Source organism: Bubalus bubalis, chromosome 19, assembly GCF_019923935.1.
Source record: "Bubalus bubalis isolate 160015118507 breed Murrah chromosome 19, NDDB_SH_1, whole genome shotgun sequence".
NCBI classification, from domain to species: Eukaryota; Metazoa; Chordata; class Mammalia; order Artiodactyla; family Bovidae; genus Bubalus; species Bubalus bubalis.
The window spans coordinates 58293453-58307300 of NC_059175.1; the positions used below are offsets into that span (position 1 = coordinate 58293453).

Here is a 13848-nt window from a genome sequence, read left to right on the forward strand (position 1 = left end):
ATTCCTGGATGTGAGGCCACTGTGGTGAAGTGAATGGATGAGCTTGCTAAATGTACCAGACTCACCAATTTGGTACCCCTAACGCATGGTCTTTTTTTTCTAAAGTGTTAGTGGCTCAGTTGTGTCCAACTCTTTGCGACCACGTGGACTGTAGCCCACCAGGCTCTTCTGTCCATGGGATTCTCCAGGAAGGAATACTGGAGTTGGGTTACCATTCCCTTCTTCCCAACCCAGGGTTCTAACCTGGGTCTGTCCCTCATTGCAGGCGGATTCTTTTACCATCTGAGCCACCGGGGAGTGGTTGGTTGTTTTTTTTTTTTTCTAAAATTCGTAGCAAATCATATTAAATAGGCAAGTTTTAGCAGCTTTAGATGATTTTAGCTGACCAGTTTCCATTTTTACTTTACAATGCCAGTTTTTCAACATCTGCTGTTTTCTTATGCTCTCTGCCGCTCTAGTGTAGGGGAGCCGTTGCCAAGAGAGGGGGCCCCTCTGTTTCAAGAGAGGTGGGGAAGAATCCCTGCAAAGCACAGGCTTGGCTGCTGCTGAACCTCCCCAACCCCCTTCATACAAAATGGGAACGGCGTCCACCCAGAGGGATGTTGGCAGGAAGGGCCACCAAAGCACTTGCCTGCAGTGAACGACCTGCACGGTCACACCCAGCGCCCCTGGATGTTGAACCCCAGAGAGACCAGAGGGGAAGAGCTAGGAGCAGAGGAAAGGGAGAGAGAGTCAGAGCAACGGAGAGTGAGGTCAGCAGGGAAGTGGAGGGACCGCAGGGCATGGGAGGGAAAGGGGTGCTGGAGCGTCAGAGGAGATGGAGCAGAGTGGTGGAGGTGGGTTCAGCAGACAGCGGGGAGGATGGGAAGGCCCCAGAGACCCCCCAGTGCCACCCCACCCCCACCCCGGGACTTGCCAGTCCTTCCAATAGCAATTGCTGTAAACCATGTGCGTGCTAAGTCGCTTCACTCATGTCCAACTCTTTGTGACCCCATGGACTGTAGCATGCGAGGCTCCTCTGTCCGTGGGACTCTCTAGGCAAGAATACTGGAGTGGGTTGCCCTGCCCTCCTCCAGGGGAATCTTCCCAACCCAGAGATCGAACCCGAGTCTCTTACACCTCCTGCATTGGTAGGCAAGTTCTTTACCACAGCCTGGGAAGCCCGCTGTGAACTTTAGAAGAGTTTAAAAGAGGCAGGTTCTTAAGAAATGAGTAATTGCAACAAGTTGTCAATGGGCTAAATAGACTATCCACAGGTTGATGTGGGTGAACTCAGCTGTTTCAGGAAGGTGGGTATGAAGGGGTTCTCTCGCTAGGCTGCTGCAGGGTGAGCTTCATGGCCCCAGATTCAGATTCTGCTGAGGTTGTGGAGCCGTGCCAAGGCCTCCAGGCTGCACCCCACTGGCCTTCCCCAGCTCCAACAAATGGAGGCTGTTTGATGGCGGTGGTGGTGGTAGTGGTGGGGTAGGGAGTGTGTGTGTGCGTGTGTGTGGCTGTCACTTAGGGCAGAGAGAGAAGGCAGCCTTGCTATCCAGCCATGTCATTGCTGCTGTTGTTCAGTCGCTCAGTCATGTCTGACTCTTTGCAACCCATGGACGGCAGCACACCAGGCCTCCCTGTCCTTCACCATCTCCTGGAGTTTACTCAAACTCATGTGCATTGAGTTGGCGATGCCATCCAACATCTCATCCTCTGCCGCTCCCTTCTCCTCCTGCTTTCAATATTTCCCAGTATCAGGGTCTTTTCCAGTGAGTCGGCTCTTTGCATCTAGTGGCCAAAGTATTGGAGCTTCAGCTTCAGCATCCAACCAGAGCATCTCACAGTAGGATGCAGGAGTATCTCAGGCCAGTGGCTGTTACTACTTAAGAATCTGGTTATTTTTTTAAAAAGATTTAAAATAGGTTTTTACCCTGGATCCACCCTGAGCCTTGCTTTTTGACGTCAATGGGTGGTAAAAAGGGAAGGTATGACTCTGTACACAATCCCAAGTGTTCTATTCTGATGGTTATGGGTTGAATTGTGTCCACCCCAAAGTTCTGTATTGAAGTTGTAGCCCCAGTGCCTTAGAATGAGACCTTGTTTGGAAATAGGGTTCAGGTGAGGTTCTGGTGGGTGGGTCAGGTGGACCCCTGTTCCATCTGACTGGTGTTCTTGCAGGGGGTAGGATATGGATATACAGGCACAAGGAGGGTGCCGCGTGGAGCCCAGAGCGATGCTGGATGCTGCTGGAAGCTGGGAGGCCTGAAGCAGACCCTTCCCTGGGCCTTCAGAGGGAGCGTGACCCTGCTGACACCTTGACTTTGGTGTCACTCCCGGACTGTGAGATGATAACGTGTTGTTAGGCTGCCCAGTTTGCAGTGCTTTGTTACAGCAGCTCTAGCAAACTCACACACTGATGTTTCTGAAAGAGAGGCACCCTCTTGTCATTTAACGCCACATGGATTGATTGACCAGACCTAACTCGTCAACTAGGGCCTTCCCTGGTGGCTCAGTGGTAAGGAGTCCACCTGCCAATGCAAGAGGTACGGGTTTCATCCCTGGGTTTGGAAGATTCCCTAGAGAAGGAAATGGCAACGCGCTCCAGTATTCTTGCCTGGAGGAGCCTGAGGAGCCTGACAGGCTACAGCCCATGGGGTCCCAAGAGTCGGACACAATTTAGTGACTAAACAACAACAAACTATCCAACTCGTTTGCTTTCTTTTGAAATGCCCCACTTACTATTTCCATAAGACCTATATTCTTGTGTTTCCAGCTTGTTGAAGTAAGGATCTGAGTGTAGGAATTGCTTAGAAATATTCTTCTTGCACGTTAGCACTGTCCCAAGCTCCGGCAGTAAAGAGTCTGCCTGCAATGTGGGAGACCTGGGTTCGATCCCTGTGTGGGGAAGATCCCCTAGAGAAGGAAATGGCAACCCACTCCAGTACTCTTGCCTGGGAAATCCCATGGACTGAGTAGCTTGGTGGGCTGCAGTCCATGGGGTCGTGAAGAGTCGGACACGACTGAGTGACTAACACACTTGTCAAGATTTATGTGCTTAGTTACATCCTTGCAGATGGGGCTCTTGGGAGGGTGTGGTTGGCATCATAGTATCCAGTAGAAGTACCAGTGTTCAAGTTGGGTCTCTTTGCTTTTTGGTTTTATTCTGCTTTCCATTAGTTGAACAATCCAGTGCTATCTCACCCACGCCCTGCAGACCCAGCATCACTAACCCTGAAAAGTTGAAACACGTTCACAATTTTCAGGGAAGAAATTAAGTTTCTAGTATTTTATCCAGTTGTGTTTATCCATTCCCGATCCCACCCCAAATTGTCTCACGATCTTTATCCCTTCTGCTGCTTCCTGCATAAACAGTAGTACCTGATTTGGCACAAAATTGTAAAATTACTTAGTTTCAGTTTCACCTATCAGTACACACCTGGGTTCTGCAAAGAACAGGTGCAGGGCGACCACCTGCAAGGGCTTGGGAACCAGGGGGAAGACGAGTGCATTCTTCTCCGGCTTCTGCAGGTGCTCCCTGCCAGACCCCAGCCTCATATCGAGGATGTGGTTCCCAGGCTCCACTCTGAGGCTCTCCCGGTGCAAAAGCAGATTTATCAGAGAAAGACAGCAGTCAGGAATCATTCCACCCAGTAGCCGAATAACCCAGTGGGGATCAACTCACAGACTTCCAGGAATTGTATTTTATGTCTGTCTGTGGCTTTTTAAAAAAACGTTGTTATTCATCTCAGCTTAAAGACTGAGATGCCTGCGCTTCCCAGGTGGCCCTAGTAGTAAAGAACCTGCCTGCCAAAGCAGGAGACATAAGAGACATGGGCTCAATTCCTGGGTCAAGAAGATGCCCCGGAGGAGGACACAGCAACCCACTCCAGTATTTTTGCCTGGAGAATCGCATGGACAGAGGAGCCTGGTGGGCTACAGTCCATAGGGTCGCGCAGAGTCAGACAGGACTGAAACGACTTAGCATGGATACACGCACACACAGTTTAAAGATAACAGAAGTAGGGGAGCATTTTTCTTCTTATCTGATGGGCCTGTTATAGCGTATAGGGCCCAGACATTGGCTTGGTCAGGTTGCATGGTCCAGACCCTCGTGGACAAAACGGGGCCATGGTGTTGGTGGCTGAATGGCTTTCTGATTTCAGCATCTGCTCTCACTCCCTGGTGCTTTGGGCCGTGAACAGGAGCACCTTCCTGGTGGCCTGGAACTCTGATGTCCTGTCGATCCATGCTGACAAGGACATGCAGGGAGTCAGCAGAGCCGATGTAAAATATATCAAACACTTTTTTTTGTAAACTATCTCAAGAAACACTGAATAGACTTATTGAAATGAGCACATGAGGACAGAAAACGCTGATTGCTGTGCTCAGTGGTCATTTTGTGTTGAGGGAAGATAGAGACCACTGGACCCAGAAATAAGAGAAAACAATCAGGTATCATCCTGGTTACACAAAAGTGTTTCCCAACAGTATGGCTGTTGTTCACACAGTCGTGTCCAACTCTGCGATCCCATGGACCATAGCACGCCAGGTTTCCCTGTCCTCACCATCTCCCGGAATTTGGTCAAAGGAACAAATCACACACTGGTGCTTCCATTGGATGCTGTGATACCAACGCCCTCCCACCCTCACCCCTCGCCACCCAAAAGCCCCATCCAAAAAGACATAATTAAGCGCATATATTTGGGAACAGTGCTGACATGCACAAACAATATTTCTAAGCAAACCTTGGATTCAAGTTCTCACCTGGAGAAGCTGGAAATATACAAGAACAGAAATGTCTTAAGAAAACAGTCAGTGGAACACTTAACACCCGCTGTACCTCGCCCAGCACTTAGGTGTCTCATATCTGCAGGCAGACTGTGAGAGTGAACGGAGAAGTACAGTTGCCTTTAGCTAACTGATCCATGGCCTTTGCTGAATGTGTTCTTTTATTTTATTTTATTTTATTTTAAATAAAATTTTAGCTTAAAGGGTTTCGCTCTATTTCCAGCTCTGGGTGGGAGTGCCCGCTTGTTCAGGCAGTGAAGGAAACACGATTAAGTTGCTTCAGGAGATTATTCTGGGAGTCCTTTTGCACTCCTTCTGAGCCCAGGGTGAACCTCAAAGAACCGTAGTGTGATGCTGAGAAAAAACACGTGTGGCAGATAATAGTGCCTGGGAAAGCTGCGCATCGTTAATCAGAAACCAGACAGTTCTCAAAGGCCTGCCTTTAATCCTCCCGCAGACACGGCTCTTAACCCATGTGGCTTGAGGAATGAATTGGCCCTTACCAAAGCAAACAGAAAACAAGAAGGTTTGGAGAGCCGGCCCCTCTGAACTGGAGACGGGTTCAAAGGCGGGGCTGTGAGTTGTGCCAAGTGGCCCTGGGCTCTTGTGACACTTGACTGCCCTCTTTGTGGATTTTGATTTAAAACGGGTGGGTTGGGGAGGGGGCAGAGAGCCAAGGGGAGGGGTTAGCTTAGGCTTGAATTCGGGGCCACATGGCTCAGTGCTTATGAGTGTGGGTCTAGTGCCCCCCCGGGCCTGGGTTCAAACCCTGACCCCACCACTCACCCATTGGGAGGTCACTGAATACTGAAAGCCTCGACTTCCCCAGCTGCCATGCAGACATGGTAAGAATACCCACCTTCTGAGGCTTTTCAAAGGAGTAATAGCTTAGCATCACACCTGGCACGCTGGAAGCAGAGAACGCCAGCTCCCTGCTCCATGGTCCCCAGACACACTGGCTCCCGTGAAGCGGAAGGATGGCTGTGTGTAAATAAACAGCTACTGGTATAGTCAATGCCAGTGAATAATTTTGTGAATTCTTCTAGTGATACCTATCATACCCTTCCAAATTTCTGTGGGATGTGTTTTTTTTTTTTTTCTTTTCAGTGTTTAAAATAAATTCAGCCTCTTGATAGATTTATACAGTCCTTCTCTAGACAGACTTCACCCACACACGGGACACATATTGCGTGTTTTTCTCTGAGAACCTGTTCACAGTCTCCATTGCCAGGTGTCGACAGTGCTCATCCCAACCTTTGGTTGTCTTGCTAATTCAGAAATGTCCGTTACCCACGGGGCTTCCCAGGTGGCTCAGCGGTGAAGAATCTACCTGCTAATGCAAGAGACACGAGAGATACAGGTTCGGTCCTTAGGTGGAGAAGATCCCCTGGAGGAGGAAACGGCAACTCACTCCAGTATTCTTGTCCGGAGAATCCCATGGATGGAGGAGCCTGGAAGGCTACAGTCTATAGGGTCACAAAGACAACTGAGCGACTGAACATGCACTCATGCCATTACCCACAAGCTTCGGTGAGCTCTGAAAGAGAGAAATTGATATATTTCATCCTTTGGCTTAGATCTGATAAATCTGTACACACCAGCCAAATGTTAGAAATGCCAGTAAGGAAAGAGTTTTTGAGCACTCATGGATGCATTGCCAAACTTGTCTAAAGCCTGGGCGATGGAAGACTTGCAGTGGGGTGGGTGACACTTGGAGCGGTGGTCCCCAACATCTTTGGCACTAGGGACCAGTTTCATGGAAGGCGGTTTTCCCACAGACTGGTGTGGGGTGGGTTGGGATGGTTTCAGGATGATTCGAGCCCTTTACATGTATCGTGCACTTTATTTCTGTTATTATTACATCAGCTCCACTTCAGATCATCAGGCATTAGATCCCGGAGGTTGGGGAGCCCTGGCTTAGAGTTCTTCTATTTACAACACAGCTCCCCAGAGAAAGAGCACGTGCATGTTTATTCATGCAGTCGTTTAAAGCAAATGCTTGAGCCCCTGCTGCACACCAGGCTCCACGGCTACCCCAGTGAAACAAACACACACTGTCTGTTTTATTAGAGGGGTTTATAATCTCTGGGAGAAGACAGGCAATTGACACATTCGGTGGTGCTGGATAGTGTGTTAGTTTCCTGTGGCTCCTGTAACAAATGACCACAAACCTGACAGCTTAAAACAACAGAAATTTATTCCCTCCTAGTTCTGGAGGCCGGAAGTTGAAATTCAGTTCACTGGGCTGAATTTGAGGCGCTAGCGGGGCAGACTCCCTCCAGTGGGTTTAGAAAAGAATCCAGGCCTTGCCTCTCGCAGCTCCTGGTGGCGGCTGGCTTTCCTTGACCAAGTCACTCTCATCTCTGGTCTTCTTCTCATCTCCTCCTCTACGTGCCCCTCTTTCTATCATCAGGACACTTGTGACAGTATTTAGGACCTGCCCAGGCACTCTTAGCTCCATAATTTCATCATCTCTGTTACCATATACAGTAATGAACCCTTGTGCTGGGGATGAGGGTGGGAGCATCTCTTTGAAGGCCCATTCCGCAGCCTTCTGGGCTTCCCTGGTGGCTCAGCGGTAAAGAATCCGCCGGCAGTGCAGGAGACATAAGAGACGTGGGTTGGATTCCTGGGTCAGGAAGATCCCCTGGAGGAGGGCATGGCAACCCACTCCAGAATTCTTGCTTGAAGAATCCCACGGACAGAGAGGCCTGGTGGGCTACAGTCCATGGGGTCGCAAAGTCAAACGCAACTGAAGGTACTGAGCATGCATGCATGTACGCAGCCTTCTACAACGGTCACAGCTGCTTGGGAGAAAAAATGAAGTAAAGGCAAAGAGGAGGGAGATGCTGTTTTGGACTGAGGGGTCACACTTACAGTAATCAGCGTGCCCCGAAGCCCAGAGCCCCCATGTGCTTGCAGCCGTGGAGGCGTGAACACACACTCCCCCACCCCCCCCTCTGAGTGGCACCCCCATGTGTGCCCACCTGCACAATCTCATCCATTCTTTCTGCTCAGGGACTCTGTCTCAGTGTCTCCCTCTCTCTGATGTCAACCTCTCCCAAATCGCTCCTTCGTATCTGTGTTTAAATATGCTCATGGCTCCCAACTTTTGGAAAAAACTTAAAGAAAACATGAAAACCTTTGTCCAGCAGGCTCCTACATTTCTCCTCTCCGTGGCATCCAAGCTCCTCGAGAGAATTACGCAAAAGCACCTCTCACCCACCCTTCCCACTGCTGCGGGCCCCCATCTGTGCTCCCCACCTGGGCCATCTGCGGTCCCCACCGCAGCCCACCTGCCTCCTCCTTCTGGAGCGAAGGACACCTGTTCCTTCCGAGATCATCCCTCTGCTGCATTCCTGCCCCCGTTTGCCACTGTCCCCCTAGAAAGCTGGCCCCAGTCCCCGCGCGCTCAGGCCGAAGCTCCCATGGACACTGTCCTCTTCTCACGTCCCCGTGTCTGGGGCGGCCATCGTCCACAACCTAGGCTCATCTCCTGTGGCTTCGGTGGCTCTCAGCTCAGCTGCTTTGCTGTCTTCCTTTCTGAGTATCTTCCCTGGTGGCTCAGAGGTTAAAGCCTCTGCCTGCAATGCGGGAGACCCGGGTTTTATCCCTGGGTCAGGAAGATTCCCTGGAGAAGGTAAGGGCCACCCACTCCAGTTCTCTTGCCTGGAAAATTCCATGGGCTACAATCCACGGGGTTGCAAAGAGTCAGACAGACTGAGCAACTTCACTTTCACTTTCTTTTCTGAGTATCCCTTCACAGGCTCCTGGCTGGAACATCCCTCTTCCTCACTGCAGGTGTGCACCTCCTTCTGTCCGAGTGACCTCCCTCCTCAGCCCTCCTTCTGTAGAATGTGACTCTGGTTACCCATCTGGCTGATTTCCTGAAGCAGCATCTTTGCCTCGCATCTGTCTCCCGAGCTTCTCACCCAAACACTAACTGCCTCCTTTTCGGAGATGTGCTATGATTTCCCTCGGGCGCCAGCCCATCCTGTCCCAGAGGGTGCTTATGGCTGGCACTCTTTCTCCTCTCCATTACCCTGTTTCAGTAACCAGCATGGACTTCTGCCCAGAGTTGCCAGAACCGGAAGCCTGGGCTCCTCCCTAGCTTGGCCGTCTTCCTCACCCTGAGGTCCACTATGGTGCAGAGCCCTGTCTTGGCCTCCTAAACACCCGTGGGACCTCCCTCTTCTCCATTCGCCACCTCATATCCCTCTTTCTGGGCTTCCCTGGTAGCCCAGCTGGTAAAGAATCCACCTGTGATGCAGGAGACCCTGGTTGGAAGATCCCCTGAAGAAGGGATAGGCTACCCACTCCAGCATTCTTGGGCTTCCCTGGTGGCTCAGCTGGTAAAGAATCTGCCTGAAATGAGGGAGACCTGGGTTCGATCCCTGGGTTGAGAAGATCCCCTGAAGGAGAGCATGGCAACCCACTCCAGTGTTCTTGCCTGGAGAATCCCCATAGACAGAGGAGCCTGGTAGGCTACAGTCCATGGGGTCACAAAGAGTCGGACATGACTGAGCAACTAAGCACATCCCTGTTTCTACTCATATAGCTCCCCCTCCTCTGGGACCACAGCTCCCGGCGGGGGGCGGCGGGGAGGGGGGGTCCACGCACATCGCGTCCAAACCAGTCCTCATGGAGCAGACGGCATATGGCCCCTCCACTGGATCCCTGGTACCAATGTAAACCCGAGTCTGAAACACAGTGCCAGGCCCATCTCAGCATCCTGCTCCCCACTCCAGCCGCACAGAGCTCTTGGGACTGAAAGGTCGCTTCGTGTGTTCTCTCGCCCAAGCCTCTGCCCGCGTCATCCCTTTAATCTGAAACCCTCTCCACCTCCTCGTCCAGCACCTGGGACCGGGACTGGATGTGGTCAGCCGGCTTCCCGCACCCTGCGGCTGCTGCTGTCCCCAAGCCCCCCATCACGACACCACGCTCTAGAGTCACGGGGACTCCTTGAGGCTGGCATCGCCTCTGCCATGTTCACTGTTGGGTTGAGTTAGCCAAAAAGTTCGTTCATGTTTTTCCATAATGTTGGATGGAAAACCCTGAACAAACTTATTAATCCAATATATGCCCGTAGCGCCTGGCATGGGACAGGTGCCCAGTAATTATTTTTTGACTGAATACACATATAAAGCACACTGTCATAATAACAAACTGATAGCTGCGGAAACCAGTAGGTCCCTGTAGAATCAAAACTGCAGAAGTAATTAGAATGCGACTACCTGTGAGGCAGGGAGGAGGTGGTGACGTAACGCCCCCCCAGATGAAGGGCTGATGGGGCATCATCCTCGTGTCTCTGTCCTTTGCCACGTGCCTGCATGCTCAGTCACTCAGTCGTGTCCGACTCTGTGCAACCCCATGGACTGTAGCCCGCCAGGCTCCTCTGTCCATGGGATTCTCCAGGCAAGAATACTGGAGTGGATTGCCATTTCCTTCTCCAGGGGAGCTTCCCAGCCCAGGGGTCGAACCCACATCTCCTATGGCTCCTGCCTTGCAGGCAGATTCTTTACCTGCTGAGCCACCGGGGAAGCCGACCCTTTGCCACAGAGTCCATCTAATCCACCTTCCACGTGGCAGACTTTCAAATAGCCAAAGCCCATTTCGATCCCTTTTAACAGCCTGACTTCCAGACCCTGCGGTGTTTTGGTTCTGCTCTTTGAATTGTGCCTGTTGGTTCTTCTCTGAGAACATGGAGCACAAACTCCAAATCAGGTCTGACCTGAGCTAATGGAGTAAATTGGTCTGGTTTTGACTTTATAATTCTCATCAATGCAGCCTAAGGCCACGGGGCTTTTTCATTTAGCCGCGTAGCACGATTAGAAGGGGAAACACAAGATCTGGTAAGACCCAGTTGTCTATATTCCCATGGTGGTCAGGGGCTGGCCCCTTCTCAAATCCATCTTCAGGGGATTTGCCCACCTTGAGCTCCTAGAATCTCTGCAATCACTTTTTCTGCCACGTCTATGAGTGTTTTCAGTACAGATGCTGTTAGCAATCTGGGACTTGCACAGACAAAATGCTTCGCTGCCTCTCATTACTTTTGGTCTTCAAATCTCTTTTAACCATGTTTGCTCACCTGTTTTAAGGTGACCCTCTTTTGTGGAAACGGCAAACTCAGAGCGGGGGGGCTTGGAATGTATCCTTGGACCCTAGTGGTTCTTTCCCTTTCTTTTTCTTACCTTGAACATATTTGTTTAAAGCTCTTTTCTGGATCTCAGCACTTGCACCCATCTGGGCTTCACCCTCCTGACTTTATTCGTCCATGAGATTGCAAGCCCTTGGAGGTGGTAATTCTTAGACTTCATCTGGGCTCACCTCCCAGGAACTGGGGAAGAGAGAGCCTGCGAGCTGGCAGACCAAGGCAGGGAGATGGCAGATACCTCCTCCTCACCTGGCACGTTCCCTCCCCACCAAGAGCAGCCTGGGTACCACCCATTCTCCTTTCTAGTTGTGGCAGGTGGGCAGGAATTTCTCTTTCGAGAGCATTCCAGCTCCTTTCAGAAAATTTGGTTTTATTTGATCTTCCTTGCCTGTTTCTCACAAATTTTGAAATCTCTTTATTTCATTTTTTTCAATTTCCCTGGTTATTGTGAACTTAACAGGACGTGATCACTCCCACATGAGTGGCCGTCCCCTCCCTGATGGCCGTGGTCCCATCCAATGAGGCTGTTCTTTGTCTTGGTCCCTGGACTCCCAAGCTCAGCCTTGTCGGGGAGGGGTTAGCTGGAAGGTTGCTGGAGAGGGAGGAGGTGAGCATGTGCTCTGTAGAAATCGAGCTTGGAATTGCAACACCGTTAGGTGCCTGTCTCATCTTGCCAAGGCCAGCATGGAAATCACATGTCGTCCAGGGGATGGTGGCCACTGCAGAATTTAAAGGGCTGAGGTTTGACCTTTAAAACATTTGTGTCCTAAAGCTTCAGAACTTCAGGGCCCCAGAGGGACCCTCCCTGAGGGAAAGAAAGCAAAAAGGCTTTCCATCAGAGAAGGAAGCAGTCAAAAAAATCCACTGCATCAGCATCTTCCTCTGGGACACACTGAGATAGTCCCTTGTAGGGAGGTTCAGCTAATCTTGAAATGCTGCTTCTGCTGTTCACACTAGGTGAGTCCTCAGGAAGCACAAATCCCACAGATGCAGACGGCTCCACTCTGCAGCGTCCCCTCCGCCCTGCCTCCCAAGTGGCCACCACCTTTGAAAGGCAGCGAGCTCACTGACGGTGGTAGTATTTATAGCACCTCTAATCCTGCCAGGCCAGCTCCGGCCACCTGCTCCCCTCGAGGCCTGCACAGCTGAGCTAAGGTCGGCTGCCAGTGGGAAACACCAGAAAATGCCGGGCCTACCGGTCACAGGCCTGGAGGCTCATCCAGCCCTGCCTGTCAAAGCCTCAGTTTCCCCCAGCTTAGGGACTTTTTCATCACGTAAGGATCAGTTTTTCTACTCAGTGCTCCATGGTGACCTAAATGGGAAGGAAAATCCAAAAAAAGAGGGGATTATAGAGCTGATTCACTTTGCTGTATAGCAGAAACTAACACAACAGTATAAAGCAACTCTACTCCAGTGTAAAAGAGTTTTTTTAAAAAGGAGCAGTTTTGTATCTTGCAGTTCAAGATAAGCCCCACTATTTCCCTGTCCATATTGTATTGAAACTGAAGCTCCAATACTTCGGCCACATGATGCAAAGAGCTGACTCATTGGAAAAGACCCTGATGCTGGGAAAGATTGAAGGCAGGAGGGGAAGGGGACAACAGAGGACAAGATGGTTGGATGGCATCACCAACTCAATGGACATGAGTTTGAGCAGGTTCCAGGAGTTGGTGAAGGACAGGGAAGCCTGGCGTGCAGGAGTCCATGGGGTTGCAAAGAGTCAGACATGACCAAGCGACTGAACAACAACAAGTACAATGGACAGTCTCACATGCTCTGGTCTGCACGTTGCTTCTCTGTTGTGGCTTCACAGGACAGGATGTGTCTGCATCCACACGTGTCAGCATCCAACGAGCACAGCAAGAATCCCCTTCTCTTAGTTGCATCCCTCTAGTCAGAGCTGCATTTCAGCCAAGCATTCAGCCCTGAGTCCTTCTCATAGGTGCTGGAAAGGTGCGAAATCTGAGCTAAGGAAAGGCAAAAGCCACCATCCCATAGGACGACCTCCTGTGCTCAGAGTTAAAAGATCAGTTCAGGACTTCCTTGGTGGTTCAGTGGCTAAGACTTCGCCTTCCAATGCAGGGGTACCAGTTAGATCCCTGGTCAGGAAGCGGAGATTCCACATGTTTCAGGGCCAAAAAACAAAACCTAAAGAGAAGCAATATTATAGCAAATTCAATGAAGGCTTCAAAAATGAGCCACATCAAAAAATCTTCAAACACCAAAAAAAAGGTCAGTTCTTGAGTGTGACCCAGGCTCACTCCTGTGGCTGCACTGGACCCACGAGCTGTCGCTCGGCCGCCGGGGTGGTGAACACTACGAGCCTTATTCCAGTCGTGGTACCATGCTGGTCCTGTCTGTGTTGCCAACAAGCACGGCCTGTTTGCAGCTTTGTTTCTGCTGGCCGCCCCACCCCCGCGCCCCGAGACTGCTTTCTCATTGTTCAGATTATCCAGGAGAAGAGAAGGACTTTTTGTGGATGGGGACGGGGTGGGGTAGGGACGCAAAGTACCCAAGGTGCTGAAGTTAAGACTTTCTCATTTGGTGCTCCTCTCAGTCTCTGGGTACTGGGTGCCATTGGCCAGTTGAGCACCTTCAGACACCCCAGAAACATGGGGGAGCAAGCCTTCTGAGTCCCCACGGCCAGGGTCGAACTGGACCCACTCCACAATGCCACGATCCTGGGGTTGGGATAAGGGTTAAATGACATCATTGGCAAAGAGCCTGATGTTGGGAAGGATTGAAGGTGAAAGAGTAGGGGGCAGCAGAGGATGAGATGGTGGGATAGCATCACCAACTCAACGGACATGAATTTGAGCAAATCTAGGAGAAGGAAATGGCAACCCACTCCGGTATTCTTGCCTGGAGAATCCCAGGGACAGAGGAGCCTGTGGGCTGCCATCTGTGGGGTCGCACAGAGTCGGACA

General features: G+C 51.0%; 1 protein-coding gene across 1 annotated transcript in view; it reads left to right on the forward strand.

Moving 5' to 3' along the window:
- The window catches only part of ANKH (ANKH inorganic pyrophosphate transport regulator), a 169322-nt gene that overhangs the window by 138526 nt on the left and 16948 nt on the right, over nucleotides 1-13848 (forward strand). The window lies entirely within an intron of this gene.